The following is a 14395-nucleotide window of genomic DNA, read 5'->3' on the forward strand; positions in this document are numbered from 1 at the left end:
TGCTGCGGGGCTGTGGAGCTGTGCCTTTCATCCTCTCTGCCGCTCTGCCGCACTCCCCCGTAGCCCCCCAACCGGCAGCTGTTCGATACACTGCGGGGGGAGCTGAACAAAGCTTGCTCTCTGCTCCACCCCCTCTCGGTCCAAATAGAAGTAATTAAGGAAGCTTTGCAGGCGCTTTTTGGCTTGGAATGCAGGACCAGCGAGATCAGCCACGGGCCGTAAACAAGAGCTCCCGCTGAGACCCGTTCAAGTGAAGTCTGTGGGCCCTAGGGCTGAGGGGCGTTGGGGGTAGGGCCGGCAGCGGGAGGCAGCGGTTCGGCGTCCTTGTTCCTTGCTCCTCACTTCTCCACTGCAAACTCAAAACCCGACCTGGATCACCGACCACTAAAATGTTTCTCCATTGACAACTGCTTCCCCTAGCCCCCCTCCCCCCCGCTGTCCATTGAAGCCTCTCGCCCCATCTGCAGACTTTCTTTAAAGGGGGGCGGAAGGGAGAAGATGACCAGGCAGCAAATTGTTACTGGCCTCTCTGCCTTAAAAGCACTTTTTTGCTACTTGTGTTTCTTTTTTTATTTACATCTCAGGTTCATATCAGTAAATAAAGCAAATTGCATCTGTGTCACTTTGTTGAAATGTTTGGGCAATAGACCATGTGTGCGCCTACAAAATGATTTGGCAGCGGGGCCACCTCAACATGCCTTTTCTTTACCTTGTCACAATGCTGCAGAGATCATGCTGCTAAAAGGCAATGGCAAAGTAACTAGGTCCCAAAGGAGATACCTATCGGCTTTCTCAATGCTTTTTTCATGTTGCTTATGTATTTCATGGGAGTGCATGTGTCTTGTAACTTTCTTCCTGCTGTGCTGCTTTTCTCACCCAAAAAGCCACTTCCCTCCTTCATATGGCTCTCTCCTCCCACCTTTTTTTGCTTTTTTATTTATGCATTTTATATTAATTCCTGTCCCCAAGCTCCTCCATTCTATCCCTGCACCAGGCTATAGTGAGCTAAGATGCAGGAACAACTGTGGAAGCTTCAAGACAATTTAGATATTTTGTCCCATTAGACATGTTCAAGAATGCTTGTGAATATAACAGTGCGGGCGGTGTTGATGAAAACCCTTAGTAGACCTTCATGCTACTGTGATTCACATTGGAACACTGTAGTCTACTTTGAAGGCAGCAGTAACAGAGCCTGAAAGTAACCTAACCCAAATAAGTCGCACTGCTTGGTCACTGATGGACAGGGTGGATCTGGGACAGAAAGTAGGTTGGGCACCAACATAAAGTAGACTCCATATAGCTAACAAAAGCTGCTCGCATATTTTTTAAATCAGGGGTTTTGAACTTGTAAAGAAACTAGTTAGCTGTTTGCAACGTTTGAGAGACTGTTTGCTTTTGTGCTTACTGCAGGCAATGTTTGTAGAAATATCGTGGGAATCAATACTAAAAATCGTCCCAGAAGACCATAAAACTGGTCAACAAAAAGCCCAAAAAACCTGCTTACACACTGGCCTTTCAGACCAACCCCTGTGGCTCTGTCAGATTTCCCTATAAGCCAATCTGACCCTAATGAAATGTTTATTGAAAAAAAAATGGGCAGATTCTCAACATTGCGTGCAGGAGGGCTATTGTAACTGCTCTGAATCAAATGAAACATTTGAGTTTGTTTGCATTGGAAATGTACCAAAGAAAGTGTCTATACTGTATGGAGACAAGCACAGCTTCCACAATGTGCACCCAGTATGTTCCTTACAAGTAATTTCATTTTTCTTACTTAAGTCATTTTTATGAGTGTTTCTCAGTATACAGTACTAGGAAGGCTGCAACCTTTAGTATTTGATTACCTGACGGTATTTTTTCCTCATTTTACTTCTTGGAATTGTTTTGTACATCCAAACCTCTTCACACTTTTAACAGATCCTGTGTCTGTATAGCTGCCACAGTGGAAAGGGCACATAAGGGCAATCACTGGATATCTGCATTTCAGTAAGTAATTTGGATATCAACCGGGGTGATAGTGTGCTCTATATATCAACATAACATGATATGACACAACATTTGTAGGTTGATCTCAGGCTTTCCTTATATTTTCCCTTTGCATTTCAGTATTTACCTGATTTTTATTGGAAAACTCAATATTACATATACCAGAATGCAAAGCAGAAAGACCATGGTAAAGCTCCCCTCTAATGCCGTACCCTCAGAGGGCTGTAGGTCACGTCCTTGCTGCTTTGAATGGGGATAGGAGGGTGTAGGGCATTTTAAAAGAGTATTTCTACATTTAGTACTTGTCCCTTGATATACCATCATAACAATTTTGTTGTCCAGAGATTTTCATTTTTGATTTGTGTTTTTGTATCATTAGAGAAGTAATTTAGCCATTGCTACTCCAGGCCGAATTTTTCAGGACAACATTTTAAAAAATGGTGGATCTCTTGCCGTGATGATGTAATATTTCAGGAACCATGAGCACTGTATTCTTCATTTTGGTGTCAACACATGGGTTTTGGGGGTCCAGTAGTCTTATAGAGACAGAAAATAACTCCTCGGAGCAACCCTTCTGCAATTTTCTAAAATGGCGGCTCTATTATGATGTGTTTTGGCCATCTTATTGGTAATTTATTTGAATATTGTTTTTGTTTCAGGTTTCCCATTGATTGAAATTTGTAAACATGAGCGAAGTAGTTGGTAGCAGAGGATCCTCACCTCCTGACAGAGAGTTGCTAACTACAAAATCTGAGAACTTTTTCAACAAAGAAAAATGTGTCATATGCTAAACTAATCGGAAAGAAAAGCTAACATTAAACTGCAGCTGGATAGAAGAGAGTTCAAGATGCTGTAGAAATATGGCAAGAGGAAGTTCACAAAAGATTGAAGCTAATGGAGTGAAGAGAGTCACATTTTTTATCATTGAAAAAAGAAGTACTACAAGTCATATAAAATGGAAAAAAAGACAGGAAAAAATTTATCAAAAAAATAGCAGACACCAGTGAATCACAACAATAATTCAAGTCTTCTGAGAAAGTGAGGACAACCAAATGCAAAACCCATTCACTTAGAAGATCCATGGCTACAACTCGTCTGCCTCCAACAACAGATCAGAAAGCAGAGGATCTGCAATGTGTTAACTGTGCTTTAGCCAGAACAAGGGCCAAATAGTTTGACAAAAGAACAAAGTACAGAGTAGGTGAGTCTCAAAGGGCAAGCATGTTTTTATCTGTAGCTAGTTTCTTCCAAGACGATGTTTTCAGCCTTGTAACTGACCTAAGCAGATAGGTGAATGTATTTGGAGGGACTTGTAGGCCCACCGGAGCTGCATGCATGCACACATTCAAAATAATGAATGCACAATGACGGCCAGCCTTCAGTGAAGCAAATTGAGTTTTAAAGCCACTCTTCAGTGGTGGCTAGGAGTTCACACTCAGTGAGATCAGAGAAATAATGGTCAACATTGATGACCCTAATAATGAAATTAAGATTTTTCTGGTGACAATGTACAATGACATAATTTGTTTTAGTCAGAATGACCACTTATGTTGTTATCAGCTAATTTGACTCCTGAAGTTTTTGTATGCCAAAATAGGATAACAGGATGCAGTAAAATCAGCAGGAACTATTTCAAGAAACATCTTGAAACATTTTGAATTTGAACTTCATGACAAATTTTGTGATGCCCCAGAGCACTGCAAATCATGGGAGTCAAGAAGAATGCTTGATGTTGTCTAAACATTGTTTAAATAATTGTTTAATATCAGCAATGCAAAACTGTAACAAGCTAAATTTGGAAGATTCTGTTCCAAAGTTCTGTTTCAAAGTTATTGAGCTTGGAACAGAAACCGACAACATTGACGATGGGTTTGAAGATATAAGCGAAAAAGTGGAGGTCAATCCCATGAACAGACAGGCTTATTCTGTCCAACTGTACTGTCTCTTCTGAATCATGTTTTAGGAATTACATCACAGCAAAAAAGATTTACAATTGCTGCTCTTTTGAAGACAGCTTCTTTGTCTGGAACATCCACCACATATGATACTGCCATGGTGCTTTTTCAAGACTGTACCAATGAAGTAGCTGCAGGAAAAGAAGCTGTGTAGGCATAAACAAACAAAGCTGCAATCTTATAACCCACCTGCCTTGCCAGCATGTGCAAAATCACTACAAGCAATCAACACATCCCAGACTCCCGTAAAGTTTCAAAGTAATTGAGGACATGGGTCTTTTTCTACCTGATGCTGCGGTCCGCAAAGCTGATTTAAATGAACTTGTCCTATCATTTATTCCATGCGGACTCAAGGGTGAAGAAAAGCCAGTTCCTCCATGGTTTGGATTTCACTACGAAGAAGGTGTGCTTTTTACCAGTAATACCATCTCCAGTAACAAACTACGCAACTGTATACACAGCTCTACACATTTTCTAAAATGTATATGCTTAGCTTGAAGACTGGCCTTTCCTGCCATTTTTCTGTGATTAGGGTGTTTTCCCTATTAAAGCTGAAATTTTTATGAGCAATCAAATAGAATTTTATGATCTTTATCCAATTATGGGCATTTTCCACATGACAAAAGTTGCATTGCGGTGTGCAGGAAGTGATCTCAGGGGTATGGCATGTGCAATGCACTTATTGAGGCTGAAATCTTTAGAAACAAAACTGTCCCGTCAGTATTGAGCAGACATCATTATGTTCATTTGTTACAAAGTATGCTCATCATATCTGGGGAATAGAAATAGTGCATTGGAATGTTTTGTGGAACAAGTATGACAAATTAGGTTTTGCATAGCTTATTTCAGGAGTAAAAAGGCCACAGTGTGCACTTCATTGAAAAAACATAATGCAAAGCAGGCAACGTTCAATACACTCAAAATTAGAAATCCTGAAAACCAAGTTCATAGAGTTTGTCAAAGAATGTGAGGAAAAAATTGAACTTTGCAAGTACTGGGGAAATATTTTACACATGATAGCTCTAGTGGAAAACTTGGTACATGCTAATAGGGAAGGTGATTAGCGTCTTACTGTATTTGGCGAATTTGATTGCATAAACTACCTGAGATTTGGGTCCTGGTATTTGGAAAGAGTGAAGAAGCTAGAGGTGAAAAAACACTCCTCTACAGAAAAGACAACCAGAGACATTTTGCGGTGAAAGACAGAGGGAAGGTTCAATGCTGTGCCTCCGGATATGATTCTGGAACAGCTGATCCAGAGATCACAGGAAAGCTCCAAGGGAATTGTTGGTCAGACAAGTAAAAGTGAATATGTTACTTAATGGAAGCTAGTTTACCAAGAAGTCCTTTCTAGTTGCAATGTTTTCAGAGAGATGGCAAATTCAAAATTAATTGACCCCCGCAAAACTGTTCCCCACCACGAACTTGTGGGAAAGAGAGAGCAACGTTTTAACAAACATGTTGACAGCCTTCTTCAGTTCATGCATTAACTTGAAAACCCCTTTGAAATGACTGAGCCTTTGCAACTTCACAACTTTGTGACCAAGCAACATGTCGATAACAATATAAAGACATCTCTACTAGATGTCCTGGAACATGCATCAAAACTATATGCAGAACTGAAGCCGGAGAGATTTGTATTTATAGAGAAAAGGCTGTTTGACATAATCACTAAAGATAAAGTTCCACACTTTAATTGCCATAGTAAGAGTTTTGTCCAACCAGCCACTTCAAAACAGGTTACAAAAAAACAACTTTGGCAAGCACATATAGAGATGGATGTAGCAAAATAAAGGGGTGAATTTATCAGGGATATTCTGTCACATGATCTTATTCCAACAAAGCATTATTTGAGGGAAATGCTGCAATCAAACCAGTGAAGCACAAACTTGTACAAGAGCTCAAAAAAAACTTTCACCTGTGAATTTCAATTTGACAAGGTGAACTCACTAAAAACTTCTGTTGTTGTAGACTATATCTCAAAATTGCGAATGGGCAAAATTTCATCCATGCAAAACTTCAGTGAGGTCATGCAGACTGTTCTACAGATATCAAAGTCAGGGTGCACCTAGCAAGAACTCCACATTGTCTTTGACAGTTATCTTGAACTATCAATCAAAGAATGTGAGAGAATCAGATGAATGTCTTCACGTGGAATAACTGACCGTGCCTGCATCAAAAATTCAACACATGTACCTGTGCAACTTGATAAATTCTGGTCATCAACATCAACCAAGATAAACTTGGAAATGTTAACTCATCAAAACATTGCTAATGCTTCCATGAACACTGAAGTTTAAATTATTGCAAGTGGAATGATTGTCAATGAGGAGTCGGTGCCTGCAGAGATAAATTCAAAAGGTACGGGCCATATTGTTGAAGAACTTAACAGCAAATTGGAGGAAACTGACCTTTGTGTTATGCCCCATGTTAAGTGGGCTGTTCAAAATGGTTCCAACCAAGTCATTGTACTGTCAAATGACACAGATGTTATTATTGTGGTACTAAAAATTGTTGCAATGTTCATAAGTCAAGGATTGTCAGAGTTATGGATACAATATGGAACAGGCACTTAATCCCGCTTCATATTCTGTACAAGAAACTTGACACAGATATGCCCAGATTATCAAGGCACATGTTCTTACAGGTGATAACACTATGAGCGAAACTGGAACAAAGTTTGGAGCTTTAACTGCTGAACCTGTGAAGTTTCTCACAACACACACAAGATGATGGACGGAATGTGAAAGTTTCTAAAAGGGTTTGCTGAGACAGACGAAGAATGTGACTTTACGTAGAACAATACATTGTGCATGTGTGGAAAATGAGTTCTGACTGTCACACATTCGACAATCTTTGGTATAGTAAGTTCAAGAGATCTGTACCGCTAAGTGACCTTCTACTGGCATCATATTCTGTGCTTGGACACATTAAAAGAGTGTTCTACTTGTTCATAAGATGTGTGAATGTTTTGGATCATTCATATATAGAGAAACATCAATGTGAATTTGGTTGGGAATATATTAATGGGGTGCAAAACCCTAAGGATTTTCTAAAGCTTCTACCCACAGAACCTACAAATACATGTACTTGCAAAGCCTGTGCTACAAACAGATGTCCCTGTTGATATGCTCCTCTCAAAGGTTCAACATTCTGCAAACGTACCACAAGCGATATCAGAAACAAATAAATAAAGTGAACTATGAAAATGGGTCTAAAACAGGTGTGCTAAACATGACTTTTTCATATTTATATCGCATACATTGTTTGGCATATACATAACAGGATTCAAAACCATTATAATTTGTTTCATTTCTATATCTGTGTCTTCTTCCTGTATAATAGCCGCCATTTTGGAAAATTGTAGAAGAGTTGCTCCAAGGAGTTATTTTCTGCCTCTATAAGACTACTTGACCCCCCAAAATAAAGTATATAGGTCTCATCGTTCCTGACATATAACATTGTCACTGCAAGACATCTGCCATTTTTAAAAAATGTGTCCAGAACAAATCAGCCCAGATCATCAATGTCTACCCAAGCTCAATTACTTCTCTAATCATCCAAAACACAAATTGAAAAGAAAATCTCTGGACAACAATTCTTTTGAGAGGTATATCAGGGGGTCAGAATTAATTCTCTCCCTACTGGCTTCAAAGCTTCTTCTGCAGCTGTGCTCAGCATCAGCAAATTATTCATATGGAGGGCAAGGCATGTGTTGATATCATGCTCTACAGGCTGAAAGCCATAGTTACAACTCACTGTCTTTACAGCTGGTCCCTGTTAAATGGAGACAGAGGAGGACTCAAGCAGTGCTGTAGGTGTACACTGAAGCTGTTCAGCAGGTGCTCGCATTTTTTAGAAACACTCAGGAGATCTTTGTGTCACTCAGTGATCAACTAGTGTACAACCTACGGCAAGATCTCTCCTAATCAGAGATGTTTTAAGCATTGGGTAAACTTTACCTATTGCTCACCTCAGTGTATTCCTGTAGCTCAACCTTTCTCATTCTCTGTCTACCTCTACCTCTTAATCTATCTCTCTTTGTCCAGTATAATCTTAACTATTTGTTGGGCCCTGGGTGGACCCTGTTTCTGAAAATTTGTTTACATCATGTGGGATTCAAGTAGCAGAAAATGGGTAATAAAATGCTAAGTTAATATAAACCGGAGGCCCCAAAAAACATGGGTTGCCAGGAGCCCCAAAAACCCTTAAGATGACCCTGCTCTCCTTACTAATCAAGTATATTAACAAGCTCTAGGGAAGTGGGTGGGTGAGCATGGTTGCAATTGGTGCTGGATTATTTAAAAGTGGACGTGGAAATTGACCTAAGACCCTTGAGACTGGCAGAGAAGCGTACTGCTCCCCTTCCCAGCCAAGGTCATTGAGAAGGCCATCAACACACAACTCGCTGAGTTCATTGAAGCCAACCATGTCCTGGATATCTCTCAGTCCGGCTTCTGAAGAAAACACAGCACCGAGACTGCCATCCTCACCGCCATCGACAACATCTACTCCCTCCACGACCCGGGCGAAACAGCAGCCTTTATCCTCCTGGACCACTTGGCCACCTTTAATACCATCTTCCACCACACACTAAACATGAGACTACATGGCGCCAGCATCTATGACAAAGCCTGGACTGGAACTGCTCCTTCCTCACCGGTTCAACGCAGTGAGTCAGACTACCACAGTTCATCTCAGAGCCCACAGAGATCAGCTGCAGAGTGCCCCAGGGCTCATCCATGAACCCTACCCTGTTTAACGTCTACATGGCCACTCTTGCAGCCATTGTCAGGAACCACAAACTCAACATCGTCTCCTACGCCGATGACACCCAGCTGATCCTCTCCCTCACCAACGAACCCACAGCCACCAAATACAACTTCCAAAATGGGATGAAGGTCGTTGCCACCTGGATGAGAGACAGCTGCCTCAAATTTAACTTGAAGAAGACCAACGACTTCCTCATCCTGGGATCCACACCCTCTGCTTGGGATGACTCCTGGTGGCCTGCCGCACTAGGAACACCCTACACACCCAGGGACGGTCACCCATGCACTCATCAGCAGCAGACTTGACTACTGCAAAGCACTCTAAGCCAGTGTCACCTAGAAACTCCTTAGGAAACTACATAACATTCAAAATGCCACAGCCAGACTGGTCCTCAACATCCCTTGCTGCAACCACATCACCGAACACCTGCGAGAACAACATAGTTCACATTCAACAAAAAAGTCACTTTCAAGCTCCTCACACATGCCTACTAAACCCTCCACGATGGAGGACCAGCATATCTGAACCACCTCCTCACATTCCATGTACCCACCAGACATATCCGCTCCGCCCAACTAGCCCTGACCGCCATCCCACGGATCTGCAAGACCAGGACCTGGAGAAGATCCTTCTCTTACCTGTCCCTCAAGACCTGGTCACCCTACCTCTCCACCGCAGGCAAGCTCCATCACTGACCCAATTCAGGGAGGATCTCAAGACCTGGATCTTCGACTGAACCCCAGAGCAGGATCAGCACCCCCTCCCCCCAGCGCCTTGAGACCCTCACAGGTGAGTAGTCATGCTATAAAAACTATAATTGATAATTCATTGACTGACTGATAAAAGTGAATGTGTTTGCATTTTACTCATACCTATTTCTTTCTAATATAAACTCCACTACATAAAATGGCAGCTGTACATAACAGTAATGCAACACAGTCTAGCTGCTACTTGTCCACAGGTAACAGGAAACAGTGGTTAAACCTGCTTAAATAAGTATCAATTCTTTGGAAGTGGAAAGTGTGACAAAGTTCTGAAAGAAAATGTTGCTTGGACTTCGGGGAACTAAACAATAGCATTCAGAGGAACTCTCTTCTCTGGAATGATCTTTTAAATGTATTCATTGAAATGTATTTGTATAGTTCTCTCACCGCGTCACGGCTGCTGAAAAATGATTATTGGCTAGGAGTTGGGCACTTCCCGTTCTTGAGTGGATTACAACTACTTCTTCAGAACCAAAGCGTCCATTCAGGGCAGGTAACTTTACATTATCACTTCACAAGAATCATTGTGCACAAGAAGAAATTAGAAGAAGCTTCTATTGAGGGTGTATTATGAGTGTGGGACGCATCTTTGGCAGTGCATTCTTTAGCGTCTTTCTCTAAAGCAATTCCTAATCTTTTCAAAAGCTGTAGCTGTGGCCTGCTTCTGAGCTAGAATAACATGCTTTTTTCAGGAGAACTTCTTTCTTCTGCTCCCCTGCAATTTGAAGCAGAGCCTAAAAAACACAAGCACTGCTAAAGCAAATAGATAATGGCTTTAATATTCTACTGCGTGGCTGCATGACCATATCTATTGGCTCCGTGAGTGCACATGCATCTACAGTGGCCATCTTTGAAACAATTTTCTTTTACTCTAAGAAGATCTATTATAAGATTTCCGCTGCTAGTGAGTGTGCATCCATGGTAGATATCTTTGAATGGATTTTCTTACAGCATGAAAAAACATCAAAGCAACCAATTGCAAATCCAATAGTTTTGGTTAGGCTTGAGCGGTGAACTCGCTCCATTCTTGGAGTTTTCAGCACTCCGCGCTCTGAGGAGGTCTCGGAGTGCAGAAAACTCTGCTCTGCGTAGTGCAGTGGAGTTTTTTTCCTCAATCGCGCTCGCCAAAGGTAAGTTGGCAAGTGCGAGCCGCCGCTATGGAAGATAGTCTACTCGAGCGGCAGGAAGATCAGCACAAATGGCAGTTTGCGCTGCACTCTGCCACTTGTGAAACTCCACTGTGTTTTTTTGTCTCTTCCGGGAGTTCCGCTATGAGGAACTCCGCGAACTCCACCCAGGCCTAGTTTTGACGGGAGAGACGGCTTGGCTTTCACAATGCTCGTTCTACCACTACTTCTATTTTCCTACTTCTTTTACAGCGTACGCATGGCCTAGTGACCTGAATGTGTGCCACTGACAAATGTGTTGCCAATAAAGCAGACCCAGCCTTCCGGTAAGGTCAGCATGGCACAAGTCGAGGGTGCACGTGGGTAGACGGCATCTACCCACTACTTTCACAGGGTGGATGTGGTCTGCCCTACCAAGAGGTTGGGCCCCAATGAAATATTCTAAATTTGTCTCTATGTAATTTTCCGAAACCGCAACACTTTCAGCAGTGTCTGCACATTGTCTGCTTTTGTTCTGAGCAGCAGCGTGCAGGCAGGAAGGGCTAATCAGATTCTAGTTGTGATCATAACAAAAGTCGAAGTTAAGGGGCCATCAGGCCTCCTTTTGTTGGAGTATCCTGGCTGGGAGCTATTGGGAGCCTCACACGAGGATGCAGTGGAGGGGAAACAAAGGCTCACATTTTGTTATCACTTCACAAGTACCTATGACAGGCATGCTTTTGACTTTGTTGAGTCCCTGTATGTAATAGATATACATGCACTGTAGAAAAGTCAGATGTGTTGGTTTGTTCCAGTATTTAAACACATAATTTAATTACCACTATGTTTTATTTCTTTTGTAGCACTTTACCACTACTCATCTCAATGCAGGATGTAAAATCCCTTTACATCACACATACACATTATACATTGACAATAAATCATTTGCATGCAAATCAATGTAAAGGATGTGTTACATAAGAAAGTGAAGGTTACAAGGTGTAGGAGCCACATGTTCTTCATAGCACACTGTGCTACATACAATAGGATTACAATTTATGAACTGCAATTCACAAAAGGATCTCTGTGTTAAAAGCAGTAATCCACTTACCTATTTACATAAAACAAAATCTGTCATATGAGTGTTACATAATGTGCTCTGCAGAAGACATACTAACCCTCTATGCTACTTTGATTCAAAACTGGGACTAGACAAAACAAAGATCATTCCAACAAATATGTTATCCTCCAGAGTTATCTCATCAGTACTATCATTATTCCCTGCGATTTAGCTGGAACACAAAGATCTCTGCAGCAGGTGCTTTAAACTCATTAGACACATTTTAAATAACAGACTTTTCAACCAATTAAGCAGGACAGATTTACTGCCACTTTTCTCTTTGTTGCCTATTTGTTTGTGTCAGGGTTTTAAAAAATAAATGTAAATGTTGAGGTCCAGATCTTGCATCGCGGTTGCAACAGTTTTTTGGCACAACCCCAATGCAAAATCTAGTTTGTTAAATATTGCAATGCACTCAAATGTACTCATGATAGACCTGCTAAACAGATGTGAGGTCTCAAGATCCAATGTCACTTCCGGTGAGATCATAGGCAGTGATGCCACGTGCGATATCACGCACTGTGATCTCCTGGGCCATGATGTCACTTGCATACTGCCTGACTTGGTTAATCCCCCCCACTTCTTTTTTTAGGACTTGTGCCATGAAACTCAGTAACATGAAACGTCACGTGTTATTATATAGAGGCATTAGAAATAGCAGAAGTGCGCTGCCTGTAACCCAACTATTACTATTAACAATTTAAGTAATAACGCTGGCTACTAAACTGAGGTTGTTCTGACCAGAATGCAGAACAAATGTCGGGAAAGCAACCAAAGAAAGAATTGAGCAAATACACGTTTTCAAGTCTTGGTTGAGTATCGCAATCATTCTAAATAAGGCGGGAGTGGTCTGCATATTACCCGGCTCTCCAGTCCACATGCTGGCATTTTGTCTCAAGGCGGGTTGAGAGGTGATGGTGTCAGGGCTCTCAGAAAGATGTAATTGCCCAATACAAAATGTTATTTGCCTGGGAGGAGGCCTGCAGCGACGGCATCCCGAAGACTCAGTTTAGCAGTCTGTTGGGAAGACAGTGACATTTACACATCGGGAGACCTCCCTGTGCTGAGTGACACTGACAGGCGAACAGCGGGAGCAGTTTAGCCTTAAAGGCAAACACACAGGCCTCCGTCTGACGCCTGCCTGCTATTTTATGACAGGCATTAACAAGTTCTGGATCATTAGCGCTGCATCCAGAGAAGATAATTTTCTCCTCCATATGCCTTGATTTTGTTTATGAGAGGGAATATAGATCTTCCACGCAGTTATCCTTCAGAATGACAGACCGTCGGAAATTATTTTTCAGGCACGCTGAGCAAACTGAAACAATTAATGTTTTACTTATTTTTTTCTGCGTTTCTTCTGATAGACCACGAGCATCTTAAGACCTCGTAAATGTGGTATTGTGTTACAATACATGGGGCTCTGTAATGCCTGCATAAACGGCAGTCACTCATTTCTTTGTAATCAGCAACTTGTAACGCTATAAAGAGTCAGAATCTAATTATTACATACAGAACTATAGCGTCATGTGGACAATGAGAGGGAAGCTCGAGTTTTCTATGATGTCACTTGGAACCCTGAGGTGAAAAACATTCACTTTTTACCCATTTAGAATTTGATGTTATGTATGGCCCCAAAATCATCTGCCCTCTCATTTCAACTACTGCGCAGGGTCAGAGGATAATGGGAGAGCTATACATAGCATGGCCTCTCCTCCCTGATGCAAATGTAACAACTACATATCTTACCTGCTATCCTTTATCAAACCCCAGGACCTTCCCTGGGCTTTCTGCTTTCAGTCAAAGCAGACAAGCAGAGTTGTGCTGACAGGATCTCAGAGAGCCCTGTCACCTGGCCTAGAAGGCCTTTATGACATCTCAACAGTCAAAAACCAGTTTGTGATATCATAGCAAGGAGTTATGACTTTCAACAAATAGAGGTCTCTGTGACAGCTATACATAAGAAGGTTATTCGGACAGCACAATGCTTGCTTTCAGAGGCAGCAGCGGAGGTGAAAGGCAGGTCAGGTCATGGAGCATAATTAAAGCAGCTGCTTAAAGCAAAAAATGGAAGGTTGTTTTTCTCTCTTCTGCTCTATTTTAATAGCTTACAGTGGAAAACAGAGAGAATGTTTATTTTCTACACTCTTTAGATAGAGAAAAACTAGAATATTTCTGCTTCTTTCTCTATGTTGCACACTTCTGCAGCTTTTTTTAATTGAAATATTGAACTGTTTATACTATGCTTGCAACAAATAACTAACATGTTTAAGTTGTGATTATGCTCTAGAAGTTTTGATTTTATTCTTCATGTCTGTAAGCATACTTGCTTTTTCATATGAAAGAGCTACTCGTCAAAGTTTTAAGTGGTTTGTGGGAAAGGTGAAGGTGAAGGTGTGACCATGTATTATATGGGATTAAGTACCCCCAGACGTACATGATATGGATATTGCAAGTCACCTCGGAGCTCCCTACCCTTATAAAGGTATATGGTTATGGAATTTCTCTATGGCTTGCAATATCATTATCTTATGGCAGGGGGTTCTTTATCCCTTATATAGTTCGCTATTGTTTGGGAGACTATTTCTTATTCATTGAGTTGTGGATGTAAAATTTTGGTGTCTATAGATTAAAGCTTGAAAGCTTTGCCAATTGATTGGGCATTGCTCGGGTCAACAAGCAATAGATGAT

This window comes from Lissotriton helveticus, chromosome 3_1 (genome assembly GCF_964261635.1).
Source record: "Lissotriton helveticus chromosome 3_1, aLisHel1.1, whole genome shotgun sequence".
Lineage (NCBI taxonomy): Eukaryota > Metazoa > Chordata > Amphibia > Caudata > Salamandridae > Lissotriton > Lissotriton helveticus.